At 53.7% G+C, this 17,519-nt stretch overlaps 1 protein-coding gene across 1 annotated transcript in view; it reads left to right on the forward strand.

Annotated features, from left to right (window-relative positions):
* Positions 1-2,046: 2,046 nt before the first annotated feature.
* SYT2 (synaptotagmin 2) overlaps positions 2,047-17,519 on the forward strand; it is a 105,494-nt gene continuing 90,021 nt past the window's right edge. Inside the window, exon 1 of the mRNA XM_032422352.1 lies at positions 2,047-2,262. The gene's annotated coding sequence lies outside the window, so the exon portion shown is untranslated. The remainder of the gene's footprint in view (positions 2,263-17,519) is intronic.

The raw sequence follows: 17,519 nt of genomic DNA on the forward strand, positions 1-17,519 counted from the left end.
GGGATAATTGGCTGGGTGTGGAGGGGGTGGATGTCTTTTCCATTCTTTCCTTTTCCCGCTGAAGCCTGGGGGATATAAGCGGGAGGGAGGCTGAGCTCCTGATTAGGTTTATAACCCAGATACTACTGGTCCTGATGAATTAAAAGAATATTAAGGCCATAGCCAGGGACACCACATTTTTCATTTAACCAGATTGATTGCAGCATTGACTCTCTAAATAGTCTGGAAAGGCAGGCTGCTTTCTTCTACCCTCCACCCCAGGCTCCCAGGTGGACTTAGGAGAACTTGGGGGCAGCAGATTGATCACAAGGTGAGACAGGTGGTGGCCCTTGAGTGGGACCAGTTAGCTCGGTTGGGGTCTGTGTGAGGAGGCTGCAGCTCTCTCTGGCCTCCTCCCGCATGAATGTCCTGCAGATTCATTGTCAGTATGGCGTGTGTGCATGAAGGAGCAAACGGAGCCCCTTTGGTGAAGCAACAAGTCCTGGGATGCACGAGGCTAAGGGTGGGACTGAGTGTCCTCTTTGAAAGTGTAGGGCAGCTGGATGACTGTTATTGGTCTGGTTCAGTCCCTCATAGATTTAGACTCAACTCGCCCCGCTTCCTCCTCTGCCCCTTGCTGCAGATGCTCTGCAGGTGAGTGGGGGACGACGTCTGAGCCTCGGGGACGTTGGGCACAGCTTCAGTCTCCTTTAAGACTCCCTAAAGATCTTCATTACCTTTCTTGTGAGAACCACTGAGTAGCAGCACTGCCCCCTTGCTTTGAGGCAAAGTGGCTGGGGGTGGTCTCCATGTTCTACCTGGCATTATTGGCAAAGTGATCTGAAAAAGCACCCTCCCTGCCCCCAAGCCTGAAATCCCATTTCCTCTTTGCAGTCCTTCACCTACTCTTTCACTCGGTACCTAAGGATTGAGTACTGAGGACTGACCGTCAGGCCAGATCCTGATGGGAGCCTCTCCCAGCATCCATGGGAGAGGAGAGGCAGGGTGCTAATGTCTTTTTATAAAAGTTGACTCCACAAGAGTTAAAGTGGAGGGGCACCTGGATGGCTCAGCGGTTAAGCATCTGCCTTTGGCTCAGGTCATGATCCCAGGGTGCTGGGATCAAGCCCTGCATCGGGCTCCCTGCTCCGCGGGGAGCCTGCTTCTCCCTCTACCTCTACTGCTCCCCCTGCTTGTGTGCGCTCTCTGTCTCTCTCTGTCAAAGATCTTAAAAAAAAAAAAAAAAAGTTAAAGTGGATATTCAAATTGCTGTAAGCAATTCCTGCGGCCGTGCCCCCCTCCTCCCGCTACCCCCCACCCCTTCCTGGGTAGGTGAGGAAGGGCTCCACCTTGTACTTGCAACTCTTCTCCCCAGGCTCCTCAATGCCACCACCTACTGTGTGTCTGTGGCTTCTTGGCCAAAGTACCATTCAGGGGCTGTTTTCTCATTGCAAACAGCTCATGATACCCACCTTAAAGGGATGTCTTAAGCATTAAGAAACCAGCATGTGTGGAAAACCGTGTCTTTTATTAAATGGGAGTTTCCTCTTTTCCCCTCCACCTCCTTCCAGATCCTCCCCCTTCTCCCACCTTCCTTGCCACCTCCCCGTGCTTTCTCTCCCCCCACCCACCCTATTCTCCACCTGTAACTTCTTCCAAGCATCCCCCCTCTTCGTCATCAACCCTTTAGGCTCAGAAGCCCCAACCCCCCAGTTGGCCTTACTTGGAGGACCTGGTGGGGAGAAGGGCTCAGAGATCCCAAATGGCTACGGGGGCTCCTGAGGCCAATAATGGAGCCTTGAGCTGCAGTGGGTTCCGGGAGTTGGGAGAGGGAGCTGGCTCAAGAGTGACAGCCCATCTCGGGTGGGGACGAGGACGACCGGCTCCGGGTCCGACTCTCCCCGACCCGGAGCAGCAGCCGTGACCTTGAGCTGGAGGCGGGGGCGCGGAGGGGACCGGGCCCCGCGGGGCAAGTGCGCCCCGCCCCGGCCTCTCCCGCCTCGCCGGCCCCGCCCCCCGCGGCCGCGTCTCCTCCCCTCACTGCAGCGCTCGCCGCGCTCGCCCAGCCGTCAGCCGCCTCCCGCCGCCGCTTCGGCGCAGACTGCTAAGCTCAGCAAGTCTTGCGGCAAAGGCACTTCGGACCGAGTTGGGGCCGGGGCGGAGCGGGGACTCCGGGCCCCGGGGGAACGGACGCCCCTCTGCACCGTGGCCAGCGCCGCGCCCTTACAGCCCGCCGCCCCCTCACTTCGGGGACCCGGGATCCCTCCTGCCTGGCCGCTCCGTGTAAGTCCGTCCCCCCTCCCCCGCCTATGGGGGGGCATCGACTCCCCCTCCAAAGTTTTTCTTCCCGGGGCAGGTTTTCCGTTACTGGGCCGAGGGGGCTCCCTGGGGGGGGCGGGTGGGTCGGGTCCGGGAAGTTCGGAGCCAAGGGGGCCGGGCGCCCGCACCGTCCTTAGGGGGTAGTTTGGACGCGTGCGGGTGGAAGGTTCGTTTTGGGAAGCTGGACTCGAGCGGCGAGGAGCCCGCGGCTCTGAGGGCTTGGGGCGGGAGGAGGGAGCAGCTTTCCTCCCTGGGCTGGGGGGGGGCGCGGCGGATGAGGTGCAGAGCGGAGCGGCGGGCCGACGTCCCCGGAGCCCTCGGGCTCTGCGTCCCCGCCGCTCCCGCCCTCCCTTCTGGACGCCCCCCACCCCGCGTCTCGCCCACCCCAAGGCCGCCGGGGCCGTCTCCAACCCAGCTTCTTTCGCCCCCGCCTCACGCTTCAGGGACCCCCGGCCCCGCCGTCGTGGGAGGGGGAGGGAGGGTCTGCGGGCTCTAGGAGGCAGAGACCCTGGATTAGGGGAGAGGGCAGGGGGCGGGGAGGGGGGGACAGACTCCAGGGACTATCTGGAAGTGAGGGTCGAGAGGAACTGGGACAGGGACGCGAGAGGGGGATGGAAGCACCCCTAGTCTCTCTCCAAATCTCATGACTCAGCACGACCTAGGACGTCCCGTCCCTGCTTCAGCCCTCCTTCCCAGGGCTGGCTCCCAGACCCAGAAAGTACAGACAATCCCACCCCGCTTTTCCGGACTCCTTCATTTACCTTCCCCATTTTGGGTCCCCCTTCACCTGTCTCTGTTCACCCCCCTTTCTCTCAGGACATGGGGGCTTTATTTTTTTAATTAAAAGGGTAGATGATTTATCCTTCTCCTATCCCTTTAACCCACTCCTTCCTCCTTTCTCCTTTCCACCCTTCCATTCCCACATTCCACAGGTGCCTTCCGGACACCCTTGGTCCATGGTGTGTGTGGGGGCCTCCAAAGCCCCATCTCTCCCTCTGCAGCCTCCTCCCCCCATTCACTGTTGAGGTAGAGAAGTGAGTGTTCTGGCTGCTTTCTCTTGTGGCAGGAGAAAGGAGTGCAAGGACATAGGAGGTGGCCCAGGAGAGGGGCACTGCAGTGGGGGAGAGAAGGCCAGAGGCCTGATGGGGTGGGTGGACCCGGATTGGAATGGAGTGGGCATAAGGATGAAGAAGTCCTTAGGCTCTGTGTGCCCAGAAAGACAGGAAGGTGCGCCAAGGTCTGACCTGGAGAGAGCTGGGGGGTTGCCCTTCCTCCTCTCCTCCTGCTGCTGTCCTGAGAGGGTCTCCCATGTGTAATCGATTAGCCTCAGCCTGAGCCATCCAGCTCTTGGTAACCTGGGCACTTCATCAGAGGGTGTGACCACGGGGAGCAGGGGAGCCCTTCATCTTTCCAGTCATCTCCCCCTGCTTAGGTCCACGTGCAGACTTTGGGCTGCTAGGAACATCTCTGTGTCCCCCCCCCCCCCCAGGAGCCAAAAGAAGAGCCATGCCCAGTGCCCCTAAGACAGGGCCGAAGGGGCAGGTGGGAGGGGTGGGCCAGCCCTGGTGCAGTGGGACGTGCATGCCTGGCAGCCCTACCAGCTGCGGCCTGTGTCAGGGCCCCAGGGGTGAGTCAGCGTCAGGGGTCCACGCCAGACAAATTGAGACCTGGGCCAGGGAACCCAGCCCCACTCCTGCTTCTCTTCCGCATGCCCCTGGGAATGACTGGTGCCAGCTCAACCCTCAGTCCTGGGTTTCTCCCTGCTTGGTGCTCAGACAGATCCCTGGCTTCATCCTCTAGGACACCCCTGGGGGGACTTGCTTCTTCTGGGGACCTCTCGGGCTTGATCCTGGCCCATTCTCCATACCTTGCCCAAGGAGGAGCTGGGGAGCTTCTGGAAAGCTGAAAAAGGGGAAGGCAGATATAAGTGTTCTACTTCCAGAATCAGAGACCTGGCTCACTGTCCCTAGGAGGAGGAGACCAGAGGTCATTCTCCCTTTCACCTTCAGTCAGCTGCCATGCAGATGTGACAGGAATGTCCCTGGTACTGCAGGGACCCGCGGGCGGGTGGGCTTTCGAGATGACTGGAGAAGCCTCTTCCCTGCTCTCCCTGAGCCAGTATTCCCCAGCCCCAGGTGAGCCTGACCTCCAGCGACCCTTGTGCCTCCACCTGGACTCTGTCCTCTCTCAGCAGAGTCTCCTGTTTCTTCCCACCGACCCTGTGGAGTCTGTGTAGCCCTGTCAGGAGAGCAGAGAGAGGGGCAGTGGGTGCTCTGGGATCCAGGGTATGGGAAACATGGTGAGGATGGAGGCAGAGGAAGTTGGGGTTCAAGGAGCTGGAAGAGTGGCTCATCATCCCCCTCCTTGGACAGAAGCATCCTCGGGGATAGTCAAAGACCGTGGACATTAGACTTGCTGTTTCATTTGCCCTTGGGATTTGAGCTTTCCTGATCTGGGTTCTAGCTGAAGGTGGGTCTGCTTTTTTTGAGACACACAGAAGGTCCAGAGTGATGGAGATGATTTTTGAGAACTGGAGTAGCAAACCAGAGTGGACAATAGAGGGTGTTTACTCAGTACGGGGTAGTGGTTAACAAAGGAAGCAGCAAACCAACAGGCTTGGGTTCATAATCCCAGGGCCACTAATTACAAAGTGTGTGACTTTATTCATTCATTCATGCAACACATATTTATTGGTGAGCACCTACTATGTCAGCACTTACTATGTGCATTGTTCTAGTCACTGTGGATACAGCAGTGAACAGACAAAACCCCCAGCCCTTGTGGATTTTGCATTCCAGCAGGCCTAGACAAGTTGCTTAGTTACTCTGAGCATCAGTTTCTACATTCATTCAACTATTAGATTTTGAGAGTCTACTATGTGCCGAGGGTATGTTAGGCCATGGAGATTCAGTTGGGAACAAAACAGACCTGGTTCCTGCCCCCGTGGCATTTACCATCTAGTGAATAACACACAGGATTAAGCAGATTATTACGTAAATAATTCATCACAACCGTGACACCTGTTAGGAAGACATACAGGATGCCTCAAGACCATGCAATGGCGTGACCTGACCAGGTCTGGAAGGTTTCATCTATAAATCTGAGGTAATAATACTTACCCCACAAGTAAATGATAACTTATTCATATGGCGCCCTGGACGGATACAATTCTAAATTTCCTCCATGAATAACCATCACACATGCAACAAGTTGCTTCTTCATCCTCCACTAGGTCAGAGAAACCCAGGTAGAGATGCCATGATCCAGTCCTGGGTTCTCAGGAGGACAGGGAGTCTGACGGGTAACACGGTTCCACCGGTGAAGTGGCAAGTCATGGACACAGTCTAGTGCCCCCAGCCAGATTGCCCGGGTTCCTCCTGGTTTGGCCCCTGCCTCTGACTTGGGCAAGTTGATCAAATGCTGTTTCTCAGTCTGCCTATCTGTGGAGTGGAGGTAAAACCCGAATCTGTGACATAGGCAGCTTTCGTCGAGGATGCAGTACGTTAATGCCTGGAAAGGGTTCGAGCAGCGCCTCGCACCTGGTGAAAGCCGGGCCAATGTGCTCCACTGTTGTTTCGTTGTTGCCTGCCTGCCCTCCTAGCCCTTTCCCTGCCCGCAGCCCAGACTCTTTCGGCACATTTTCCACCTCTGTTAACCTTAAAAACTCGAAGGAAGGAGCTGCTGTAACTTCTTCGGTGGCCATTCCAGAATTTCCTCCCTCTGACTCTCAGGCAGTTCTTTATGCCCGACGAGGCCGTATGTTGTCAAAGCTTAATTTCTGGGCAGGATTTGTCCCAGCAGTCCTTCATTTTCATCCCTGGAACTGATAGGTCAGGGTAGGAGCCAGAGTGATGGGTCCATTTGGATCTGGGCCTAGAGGGACGTGAACAGTCATTGTGAGTTTACAGCCCCCGTCCCCTCACCCCAACACACACACACACACACAGGTCTGTGCTTCAGCAAGGGGTCTAAAATTAAACATCAGGAAGGATGCCCCAAATACATGGTATGCAAGAGATGTCCTAAAAGCTTCCTCCCTGGATAATTTTCCAGACTAGGACAGACTTCCCCACCTGTCTGGTCAGGAGACCACAGGACTGAATGCTGGGATGGGGAGGTTGGATCCTTCGGGAAGGAGGCTGTGAGTTGCTTGGTCCGTTATCATAGCCACTGACACTCGGAGGGTTGGGTGCTACCAGGCAGCTCCCAAACTGGGGGTCCGGGGCAAGAAAAGAAGAGGACAGCCCTGCTGTTGTAAATTCAGGAGAGCCCCCCTTTTGACCATTTGGTCTGGGGCCTCGACATTTCAGCTTTTGCTGTAGGCAACACTCACCGTCAGGCGGAAGAAAGGGCATAGCCAGCGTGGACCATGCCTGGCAAGGAGATGCAGAACCGGGTGTGAGCCCCACTGCCGTCAGCGCAACCCGCCGGCCCGCTCCTCTCTCAGGCTGCCCCCTTCATTTCCCCCTCTGTGATAGAGCTTTTCTGTCTCCCACCACAGGGGTCTCAGAGCAGAAATCACAGTCCCACTTTACAACAAACAGGCAAAGGCTCAGAAAAGTTGTGTGACTGGTTTAAAATCTCACACCATGGAGATCAGAGCAAGGTCTCAAACCCAGATCAGAGCACTTTGGGGGGGGAGGGTTCTTTCGAGGCTGCTGTAGCTGATTGGTGAGAACTTTTCCTCTCTAGGGAGCCTCCCCTCCCCCGTTCCTTCTCACCAGCTCCCTCTAGAGTGTGCAGCCCGCCAACAACGTCAGGGGTCCCCAGAGTCATTAATGCTTTGAGTATAAGCAGGGGACCGGTCATTGAAATCAGGTAGCAGGATTTTACAAAATTAGGCAGTGATCCCTTGGAGAAATGGAATCAGCTCTCCCTCTCTGGTGTTGGGCTTCTCTGGGACTCGCCGTAAGGATTTTGTCATCTTCAGGAGCACTTGCTCTGAAGTGAGGAGGGAGAAGCCCTGGTGGAAGGAGCAGAGCAGATGATGGGGCACCTGGGGAATCTGCCCCCAGCCTCATGCAGCCTTATCTGAACGGGGTGCTGGCGTCATCAGCAAGTTCCCAATTCGGTCAAGTCATCCTCGGAAGCCCAGCAGGACATAGGCATGGTACATATGCTCGTGTCTGGTTGGTATCTGACTGCTTCTCTTCTTCAGAGAGTCCAGGCTTGAGAAGTCAAGATCCCCATGGACTTACAGCCGGCACTCAACCCTCGCATGCAGGGGCAGCTAGAGTCCAAGCAGCGGCTGGGCCGGAGCACACCCGTTCCTGATTTCCTGCTTTCCTCCTTTTCCTTCCACTTCCAAATCAGATGGACCAAGCACCTATTCTGTATAAGGCACTAGGGATTAAAAGGGAGCTCAGAATAACCACCTATTGTTCATCAGCCTGGGATTTCCTCAAAGGCAGAGCATGGGGCTCTTCCTTCTCTGCTGGGTTCCCCGCCCCCAACACCCAGAATAGAGCTCTGTAGCCAGGAGCATTTGTGATGGCTGGGTGCAAGGAGACTGGGCTCCCAGAGCTTCCCAACCCCAGGATAGCTGCCTGCCAGGACCAGATTTCCCTCAGTCCTTGGAGCCTTGTTCCCTTCCTCCCTCCGAAGAGAGACTGAGAAACCCAAGGGCCTCATCACTGGGCAGTCTGGGACTAGGGCAGGGCGGTGGCTGAGCAGGGAGTCAGGGAGGCTCCTCTGAGGCATTTGTGAGACCCAGGTGCCTCTGGGTGGGACAGGGAGTCCTCAGGCTGTGGAGACCCCTGGCAGGGCTTCCCATAATTGGGTTGATGCCATAGCTCTGGAATTTAGCAATTAGAGAATATTGCAATTGGAGGTGGCATTCACCCATTACTATTGCATACATCTTAATATTGAGTGTAAGTGGTTGTAACGAGGAGCTTGGCACTAGGGAGATGAGAAAACTGAAATGAATGGAGGAATGGGATGAGGGGGCCTCTTAGACGGAGCATGGGGGTGGGATGGGGAGGACATCGCAAGTAGACTGAGGACATAACCTGGAGGGGAGACCAGGTTGGGTCGAGGCCCAGCAGCCCCCTGCAGACAGCAAGAGGTGACTGTGGCCAAGTCAAGGAGGCTCACCTGGGCCTTGGACATTCTCCTTTAGCTTCCTGTTCCCCCAAGTGATTGGGGAAGCAGCTTTTATGCTCTTTATAGAAAGGAATTCCTTTCTGATGTCTAACCTTACCTTTTTCTGCTCCACCTCAACTTCATATCCCCTGCCTCCTTTCTGGAGAGGAGGAGAGCCTGACAGGTGGCGTGAGGGGACCCTGGGCATGGGCCCTGGGTGGTGGTCTCTGGGGACCCTCCTTGTCTCTCATCTCCTGCGTTTATTTGGAGAAAAGCATATTTAGCTAACACACAGCCCTTTATCTCTATCCTCCTTGGGGCTGCTTGGTTCCCCATTTTCATTGTTAGCCAGGGATACCGTATGGTGCCAGCTGCCATGGACCAGAGTCATGGGCCCAGTGTTGCGGGTCTGCGATTAGATGCCAGAACCTTTGGGTTCCTGTGTGTCCACCGTGTCGGAGGCATGTACAGAGGATGAACAAGAAGCTAGCATTTCAGTGCTCTGGGGTCCTGGGTGCTTCCTGGGGAAGCAGACCTGGGGGCTGAAACCCAGCCTCACCACTAGGGGCCAAGGTAAGTTAGAGTTAGGCCCCAGGAAGCACAGGGTGCTGCGGGACAAGAGGGCTCCCTCTCCCAGTTTGACTGTCCCGTGAGGAGGAAAAGGCATCACTTTAATAAGGCTGCCCTGGTTCCAGATCAATCCTGGCATTGCAGGAAGCAAAGGGGGAAGCACCACGGAGAAACTGGATTAGCTCTTTGACGCTGGCCCCTGTGCTTGCTGCCAGAGGAGGCAGGGGGGACGTGAGGGCTGAGCCTGCAACTGGCAGCTCAGCCCCCAGAGTTTGAGGCTTCCCAGGGAGACCCTGGTCCCCAGCCTTGGCAGGTCTCCTGCTGGTAGAAGAGCAGCAGAAGTGCCCAGGGGGAACAGACACTAGCAAAAGCCAGGTCCTCTCCACTGCAGAGGCCGGGAGGTGTCCTCAGGCTTCCCCAGGGATATAGACGGTGAGCTCCAAAGGCACGGTGAGGAGAGGTGATGGGGAAGGCGGAGAGGTGATGCCCGACACCCCCTGGGTCCGTGCCCCACAGTTGCATGTTCTGCAGGGCATAACAGAAACAGCACCCACCACGTCCTGCCTGGGCAAGCGACTTAAACTGTCTGAGCTGCAGGGTTCTCATCTGAAAACGGAGATAGTAACACACAAGGGATACGGCCCATGGGAAGAGTACAGGAGATGTCCTAGGACCGTACTTCTCAAAAGTGTGGTCTGTGGACCCCTGGGGTTCCCCAAGAATTGTTCAGGGGGAGCCATAAGGTCAAAGCTATTTTCCAAATAATCCTAAGGTTATTTGCCATTTTTAATATGTTGGCAGTGATGGTCCCGAGGCCATGGGTTGAACTGCTGGTACTTTAGTGTGGATCAAGGCAGGGCACCAAACTGTTCTAGGCACTGCATTCTTCCCCACCACACACCTGCTAAATAAATAAACAAATAAATAAATGCCAGTTTCCCTTATGAATTTCTTTGACGAAGGAGTAAAGATTACAAATTTTATTAAATCTTGACTCTTGAGTGCACATCTTTTTAATGTTCTTTGTGAAGAAATGAGAAGGACACATAAAGCCCTTCTTGTTTTAGAGCGTGTGGTATTTCACCCCCTTTGTGAGTCTCAGAAATGTGAAATAAATGTCCCCAAGATCACATTGCTAGTGGGGGGCTGAATCAACATACAAACGCAGGTTGGTGTGCCCCCCCTCACCCAGCCACAACGCTCCCCCAGGCCACACACTGTAGATGGGGGAAGTCAGGCTGGACTGTGGGGGGCAGGGAACAGTCAGGCTGGACTGTGGGGGGGGGGAGTCAGGCTGGACTGTGGGGGGGCAGGGTGGTCAGGCTGGACTGTTAGGGGTGACAGTCAGGCTAGACTGGGGGGCGGTCAGGCTGGACTGTGGGTGGGGGACAGTCAGGCTGGACTTTGGGGGGGAACAGTCAGGCTGGACTGTTGGGGGTGACAGGCTAGACTGTGGGGGGCAGTCAGGCTGGACTGTTGGGGGGGACAGGCTGGACTGTGGATAGATGCCCACACAGGCTGGTATTCACAGAGCTCTCTCCGGAACTGGTCATACTGGTGGAGTCTGGACACTGGTTCTGTCCACACAGCTCTGGGGATGCAGAGGAAACCCGGATCTCAGCCCCCTTTAGAAGTAACATCTCACAGTGAGGACTGGCAGAGCTTCCTGTTGCCTATCTTGTATAGGGGACCTAAAGCTCCATATTGGACAGGACCTCCAAGGGCCACCTGGTGAGAAGTAAAATAGTCCTTAACGGTAACCCCTGAGAGTGAGGAAGTTCTTTGTGTCTAGCCGTATTCCTCCTTCTGTACTGAGTCCCCATTTCCTCTTATAATACATCCTTCGCTGCCTCCTGCCAGGTGAGTCTGGGGGTCAGAAGCTGCGAGCTGGAGGCTGAGTTACGGGCTGTGTCTGCCGAGTTACAACTGCCTGTTGTAATTAAGAGTTAGCACCCTGATCGGAGAGGCTGGGAGGGCTCCTCCCTCAGCAAGGACAGGCAGTCTGCATGGCTCTTCCGTGGCTTTAGTGGCTTGGGCACTGAAGAATGTGGTTGGTTCATCCTGGGAGGACAAGTGGAGGGCAGGGCAGGGAGGCTCTGGAGGACGGTGGAGGAACCACCTTCAGACGAGGTCAGGCGTCTGCACACGCACATCTGGCCCCGCGGGGAACACGCGTCTCTCAGCTCTTCAGCGGCCACGGGGCTGGGTAATTGACTGTCCTGGCACATGGCTCCTTCCCCGGCTCAGCCATCCTGGGCTGCTCATCCTGGACCAGGAAAGGGAAAGACCGAGACATAGTAAAAGATGGAGGCCTTCCTGGATGAGGGTCACCAGAGCAATTTGTCTTTTCCTGGGAGTGGGGAGAGAGCATTGAAACCCTGGAAGCTGTCCTGTGGGGTCAGTGAGCTAAAGCAGGAATTGGGTTCCTGATCCTCCACTCTCCCAGTCCCATGAATGTGTTTCTATCTCTCTGGCTCTTCCTCTCGATCCAGGAGATCCATTGGAGACAGACCCTGGGCTTGGCAGCTAGTGGGCAGGGGAGAACTCAACAGTAAATTTGGAAGCACAGAGAGGCAGGATGGGGCAGCCTCCATAGGGCAGGTTGGTACCCCCAGGACTCTCAGTTTGGGGCACAGAGCTCTGGCCTTTAACAAGCCAGAGAGATTCCCAAAACAGCCCCTCCCGGTGTCCATCCCATTGCCCTACTTTCAGAGAGCATTTCTTTCTTGTCTGGGGTTTGTGACATCCCGGAGCACTTGGCTCTGACTAGGGAAGATTCACAACTCCACATAAACACACAGATGCAAACCTACCACACATACACACAGCTCTTGGCAGGTAGCCTGTGGGCAGTGGGGCCTCCCTCTTACATTCCTTGGAAATTGAGAATGAAATTAGATCTGAGACCTTATCTTCAGGTTGGAGAGGACTTCTCCAGGTGACATGTGCTCTCCTTTCGCCTCCACCTGCCACTTCCCGGCTTGGCTTGGAACTGCTCTGGGCGGGGTCCTAGGCTGGAGTTTGGGGTCTGGCGCGGTCGGGTCAGGGGGCATAGCAGCTATGTGGTCTGCTTGCAGATTTTGGACCTGTGGTTTCTCCCATAACTATTGCTGCCTTTCCAGACCCTGTGGCGTCTGCCATCTGTGATTAGGAGCTAATGTAGGTGAAGCCTTCTTGGCTGTGGCTGTTAGCTTAGACCTTTCTGGAGGCAGCATTGATCGGGGGGGGGTGGGCTGTGTTGCTCAGAAGCAGGAGGCTTCTTGGTGGGAAGGTGAATGAGACTGTGTCTGGGACCAGGGCTTGGGGCACCAGTCACTGCGCTAGTGACAGAGGAGATGTGGCGGGGGCGGGGGGGCAGGGAGAAAGATAGGTAAGAAAGCACGTAGACTCATTAAATCCTTCCACCAACAACTTGAGGTGAAGGGCTCCCCTAAAGCAGGGGGCTGCTTCACGTGGACCCCATAGTGACAAGACTCCTTTCTGTGTCCCAGTTCTCCAGCAAAGGAAAAGTCGTGACATTACCTGTCTCCTCTCCTCAGTGTTGGGGCCAAGGCAAGAAGCTGGGACCCCTAGCGTTGCAGCCTCTCTCGTGCCACACTGGCCACGGCCACCCCTCCACAGGCCCCCACTCATTCATTTATCTATTCAGTCACTCATTCTTGCAATGAGCATTCATGAGCGAGGCTGCAGTGGTGATAAAGGTGGTATGACCTTTATAGTCCGAGGGAAGGAGGACATTGAAGAAAAGAAACACACAATTGATTATTTGATGACAATTATGATAATCGAGGTGAAGTAAAAAGAGCTCAATGCTCCTAGGGCTTGTAATGGGGGTACCTAGCAGGGTGGGGATAGTGGGCATATGGCCACCATGGCTCATGAACTCTGGAGAGCTGTAGGCTCTCCTGGGTAACTCCAGGTCACTGCCAGGGAGCTGCATGGCAGGCTCTGGGTTGCAAAGGGCAAGGGAGTGTCTGGCTCTGCTTCTGATTCCCCCGGTGACCCTGAGCTTGTCATTTTCCCTCTTTGCATTTGTTCATTCCTCTGTAAAATGGGGATCTTTGGCTAGAAATCCCTGCAGTCCCTTCTCAGAGTCCCGGAAAAAGCATTAGAGGTGTTCAAAGGCCAAACTCTAGTTCTCTTGGGGACAGAAAGGATTTCAGGAACAAGGATGGGAAAGCTCCTTGGGCACTGACTCCAGAGAGCAGTGGGGAGAGAACAAACCCAGAGCCAGGGGACCATGGTTCTTTGAGGTCAGAAAGGGAGGGGTGAGCACGGCAGGTGTGTCCCCAGAGTGGCTGGAATCAGCGATGGAGACATAACAGGACAGGCTGCTGTCATTGCACCAAGGGCAGGACTAGAGCCAGGGTTGGAAACTGAAGCAAGCAGGGTTTAGGTTAGACATTAGGCAGCACTTTCATGCTTGTTGCACTGAGACATGTGGCAGGCCTGCAAGGGGGTGAAGAGAGGGTGTCAGATAGGTATTCCAGAAAAGCAGAGAAAAAGCTTTTCTGAGGGAGTGTTTGTGTGGAGGTGGGGGCGGGGGTGGAGAGATGACCTTACGAGGTCTCTCCCTCAGACAAGTCTGTGGATATCTTGCGTTGCCAGCGCTGCTGGATGTGTGTAAGAGGAAGATGTCAGGTCCTCTTGGAAATGAGTTTTTGAGCATAAACTATCCCCAGTTCACATCTCTCGATGACACATGTGGCTAACTGCAATTGTCACACTCAATCAAATCGAGCCCAATTACACCTTTGCTCTCTTGTCCTGCTGTAATATAAATATGGCTTCTGAGAAGTGTATTAGTTGCTGGTAATGTGATTGCTTGAGCGGCTGGGTGTGGGGCTAAGGGAGGCCCGGGTGTTTTATGTTTCTGACCCAGAAACAAGGGCTGGAGATGGGCTCCTTGAGGGCATGGGATTGGGCGGCCCATGAGGCCTTCTCAGAGGACCCTGAGGCAGTTCTATCTCTATGAATGGGGGATAGATCAGATGCCATCTCAAGGGTTCTTTGTGTCCTTGGACTTTTTTTGTTGTTATTACCCACAGTCACAGGTTCTCCGTGTGTATGTAGATGGGGTGAGTGTTGCAGTTGTGCGTATCTCTGCCTCTAGATTATGAAAGGTCCAATGAAACCCTGCCTCCCACTCCCACTGAGGAAGATGCTCTTCATCTTTAGTGATTCATAATGTCAGAAAGGCAACCTAGAGCATGAAGGATTTCAGGTAGACACAAAGAGGAATTTCTGAATGGTAAATGTGGTTAGACATTGTGACAGAAAACCAAACAGATGGTGTGATCTCCAAAGAGAAGAAAGTCTGGGACAGGGTAGATATTTAGAAAGGATAGATTGACCACCAAGATTCTCTGCATCCCAGGGTTCTTGAGTGTGGATGTAGATGTGCTGGAGAGAGTTGACTGTGTGCACAGTTGTTATAGTTGACTTGTATTCAATGAGTATATCACAGTATAGGAGGAGAAGAGGAAGAGGTAGAGGAGGAGGAGGAGGAGGGGAGGTGGAGGAAGGGGAAGAGAGTAATGCTAGGCATAATAGGGCTTAGGAGAGTAAAAGCCTCTTTATCAGTATTGGGATAATATTGCTGAGGTAAGGGATGGTGTGTGTGTGTGTGTGAACTCAGCATCAGGAGACTTTCCTTATGAGAGTCAAACCTGCAACAGGATATGTAGATGCCTGCTACCATGTGAGCTGCCCATTCAAATTCAGGATGCTGTGCACCTCTCGCTAAAACAGCTCCTGTTTGTTTGTTTTAAGTAGGCTCTATGCCCAATACGGGGCTTGAACTCATGACCCCTGAGATGAAGAGTCAGATGCTCTACCAACTGAGCCAACCAGGCACCCATAAAACAGCTCCTTTGTATGGGGTCCATTCACACATGCTGAACATTTGCTTTGCTAACAAGCCACAATCATTCAGACTCAATAGTGAAGAGAGTAAAGAGCCAGGGCCTTGTGAAGAATATGGCTTCCAGATTTTTTCAGCATGGGCTCCAGTTTAGAGCTCAGGCTAGACTCACCTTCTTTTTAACACAATCCTGACAGTGCACTTTTTTGTAAATCCCCCACCCTCCCCTTACTTGATTCCAAGGAACCACGAAGGGTCACAGTCATGATTCTGGACTTTGGAGGTGTGACCTTGAAAGATCCTGATACCCAGTCTCCAGGCTCATGGCAGAACCTTTCAAAATCACCCCACATCTTCTGAAGACTCTCCTGTTATCTCCATATCCTCCAAATTTCTCTTGGCCTTCCCTTCTGGTGACTTCTTTCTTAGAAAATTTCCCTTGGAAATTTTGAGACTAACCAGTCATGTTGTTTTCTCACTTTTAGCTTCTCTGAAAGGACCTGTATCTCAGTATCTTAGAACCAGGGGCCCATACCCAGTTCAAGGTGATGAAAAGAGGTAAGGAGTAGGGATGGTGTACTGTCCCCTTCCCCATGCTCTTGGACATCTGCCTGTTTATCTCCTTGGAATTAGTCTCGGCTTCCTTCATGTAAATGGTCTCCTGGATTATATTATCAACTTTCCCTGGATCTCCCGTAGCACCCTTATGATGCTAGAGGCCCCAACACCAGAGTGCTTAAAAATGCAGGTCTTGAAAAAATAAATAAATAAAAGTAAAAAAATTAAAAAAATGCAAACCTTGGCTGCTTGGGACTGGGAGGTTCAGCACCATGGACAGAGCACTGCACCTGCGCTCTCTGTCCAGACTGGATGGTCACAGGCTAAGCCCCGACTTTCCGATTTTGGAGAAAGAGGCAGGGGTGAGAGGAACATTGGTGTTGTGGAAAATTGTTATCACCCTTTATTGACTGTGAGACCTTGGCCAAGCTACCTCCTCTTCCTGGATCCCACTTTTTGCTCTGTAAAATGAGAGGGTTGAACTCCAAATATCCTACGAGCCTGAGTGTCTATATAATCATCTTTCCCAGGAGGTCTTTAAAAGTAGTTTTGACACGCCTGGTCTGGGTTAGGGGAAGGCCAGTTTAGCTAGTAGGTGATAGGAATACATGACCTAAAATCCTGGAATCTGGCTGTGGTCTCCCAAAATCCGTGACCTGCGTCTCCCTCCAGCTTGCTGAAATGTTTAGAGCAGGGGCATCTTCCCTGTAATATTCACTATTCCAGATACCCCACTGTCCACTCCACTCATAGGCAAAACCTAGCCTGTGTTGGTGAGAGGGGAGGGATTTTGGGGTAGGATGCAGTCGTGTGAAGTTTAACTGAAGATAGAGTACTGAAATGAAGCTGGAGCTGATTGGGCATCCCTGGAGGGGAGGGAGCTATAAGGAATTAGAGTGGAGAATCCAGTCTTCTCCATGTTGGCAGGTCAGCAGGGTGTTAGAACTGAGCCCCTCCCTCACTTGTGGGAGAGCTGGGCTGCTGTGGGAGCAGCCTGCAACAGGAGGAGGAAGAATTGCTGCATAGATTGGCATGGGGCCAGGTGTGGGGGTAGGGTAGGCAGAGACTGGAAGCTCTTCAGAGCTCTGAGGACTGGGGGAGCCTGTGATGGTGGGAGAGAAGATAGAGTACCAGACCATGACTGTGTCCTTATGTGCCTGTAGGAGGACTATACCACCTTTTCAGCCTCTTGGTTCATCTGAATGGGGTCATTCTCTGCTTCCAGGCCCCCAGAAATCCTGTAGGGAGGACGAAGCTCTTCTTTTCTATCATCTGGTTCCTTCTTTTCTCATCTTCCCTGCATCTGCATTTCTTCCTTGACCACCATATATTTTGCTAAACTGATAATCCAAACACTCTTTGTTTCCCTGTCCAGGGCACTTAGCATGGGGGAGAATGTGTACCTGGCATCCTTTGGGTCATTAGAGAGGCAGCTCAGGCTCTGCTTTCTGGGTGGGATCACTTGGAACCCTCCATAACTTACTGAACACAAAAGGGAAATTCCAGGCAATATTCAGGTTACCTTCTATCTCCCCTTTTTTGTGCTTCTCCCCTTAGAGATGTCAAGTGCCTCCCAGCTCTCCTGTGCTACCCAGTCCTCCGCACTTGGGTCTGCTCACCTCGTCTCCCTCTTCCCGGCATTGAGAACAGTGCAGTATGTCTTATTCCGCAGCCCCAGGCACAGAGTCAAACTGCTCTTCTGCTGAACATGGCACTCCTCCCAACAAAAAGGCATCTGTGTGTTGAATAGGCAGTGATGCCTACCCAAAAAAAGGCTGGGTAAATAATGATGGGATTCCAGGCATGGTGAAGGCTATTGGGGAACATATTTAAGGCAATGCTCTCCTCTGTCATTTATAACACTGCCTACCTCACCAGTGGGCAAAATCAGTTCTTGGGAGTGGAATGGGGGCAGGAAGAGGTGGAGCAAGTCTCTTGTTTGGCAGAGGAGACTGGTGTTTACATTTGTGGGTACAATATTCTTATTGGGGGAGGGAGAACTAGGGGCTTAAACCACTAGCACCAAGAGTCCGTTGCTCAGGTCCAGTCCTGAAAACCATTGCCCAAACAGGGAGGTGGTTTTGGGGTACAAGGCCAGCCTGGGGGAGCAATCTGAGTCCCACAGTCTTACTGCAGTGAGCCCAAG

The sequence above is a fragment of the Phoca vitulina genome, unplaced genomic scaffold (genome assembly GCF_004348235.1).
Source record: "Phoca vitulina isolate PV1807 unplaced genomic scaffold, GSC_HSeal_1.0 scaffold26, whole genome shotgun sequence".
NCBI classification, from domain to species: Eukaryota; Metazoa; Chordata; class Mammalia; order Carnivora; family Phocidae; genus Phoca; species Phoca vitulina.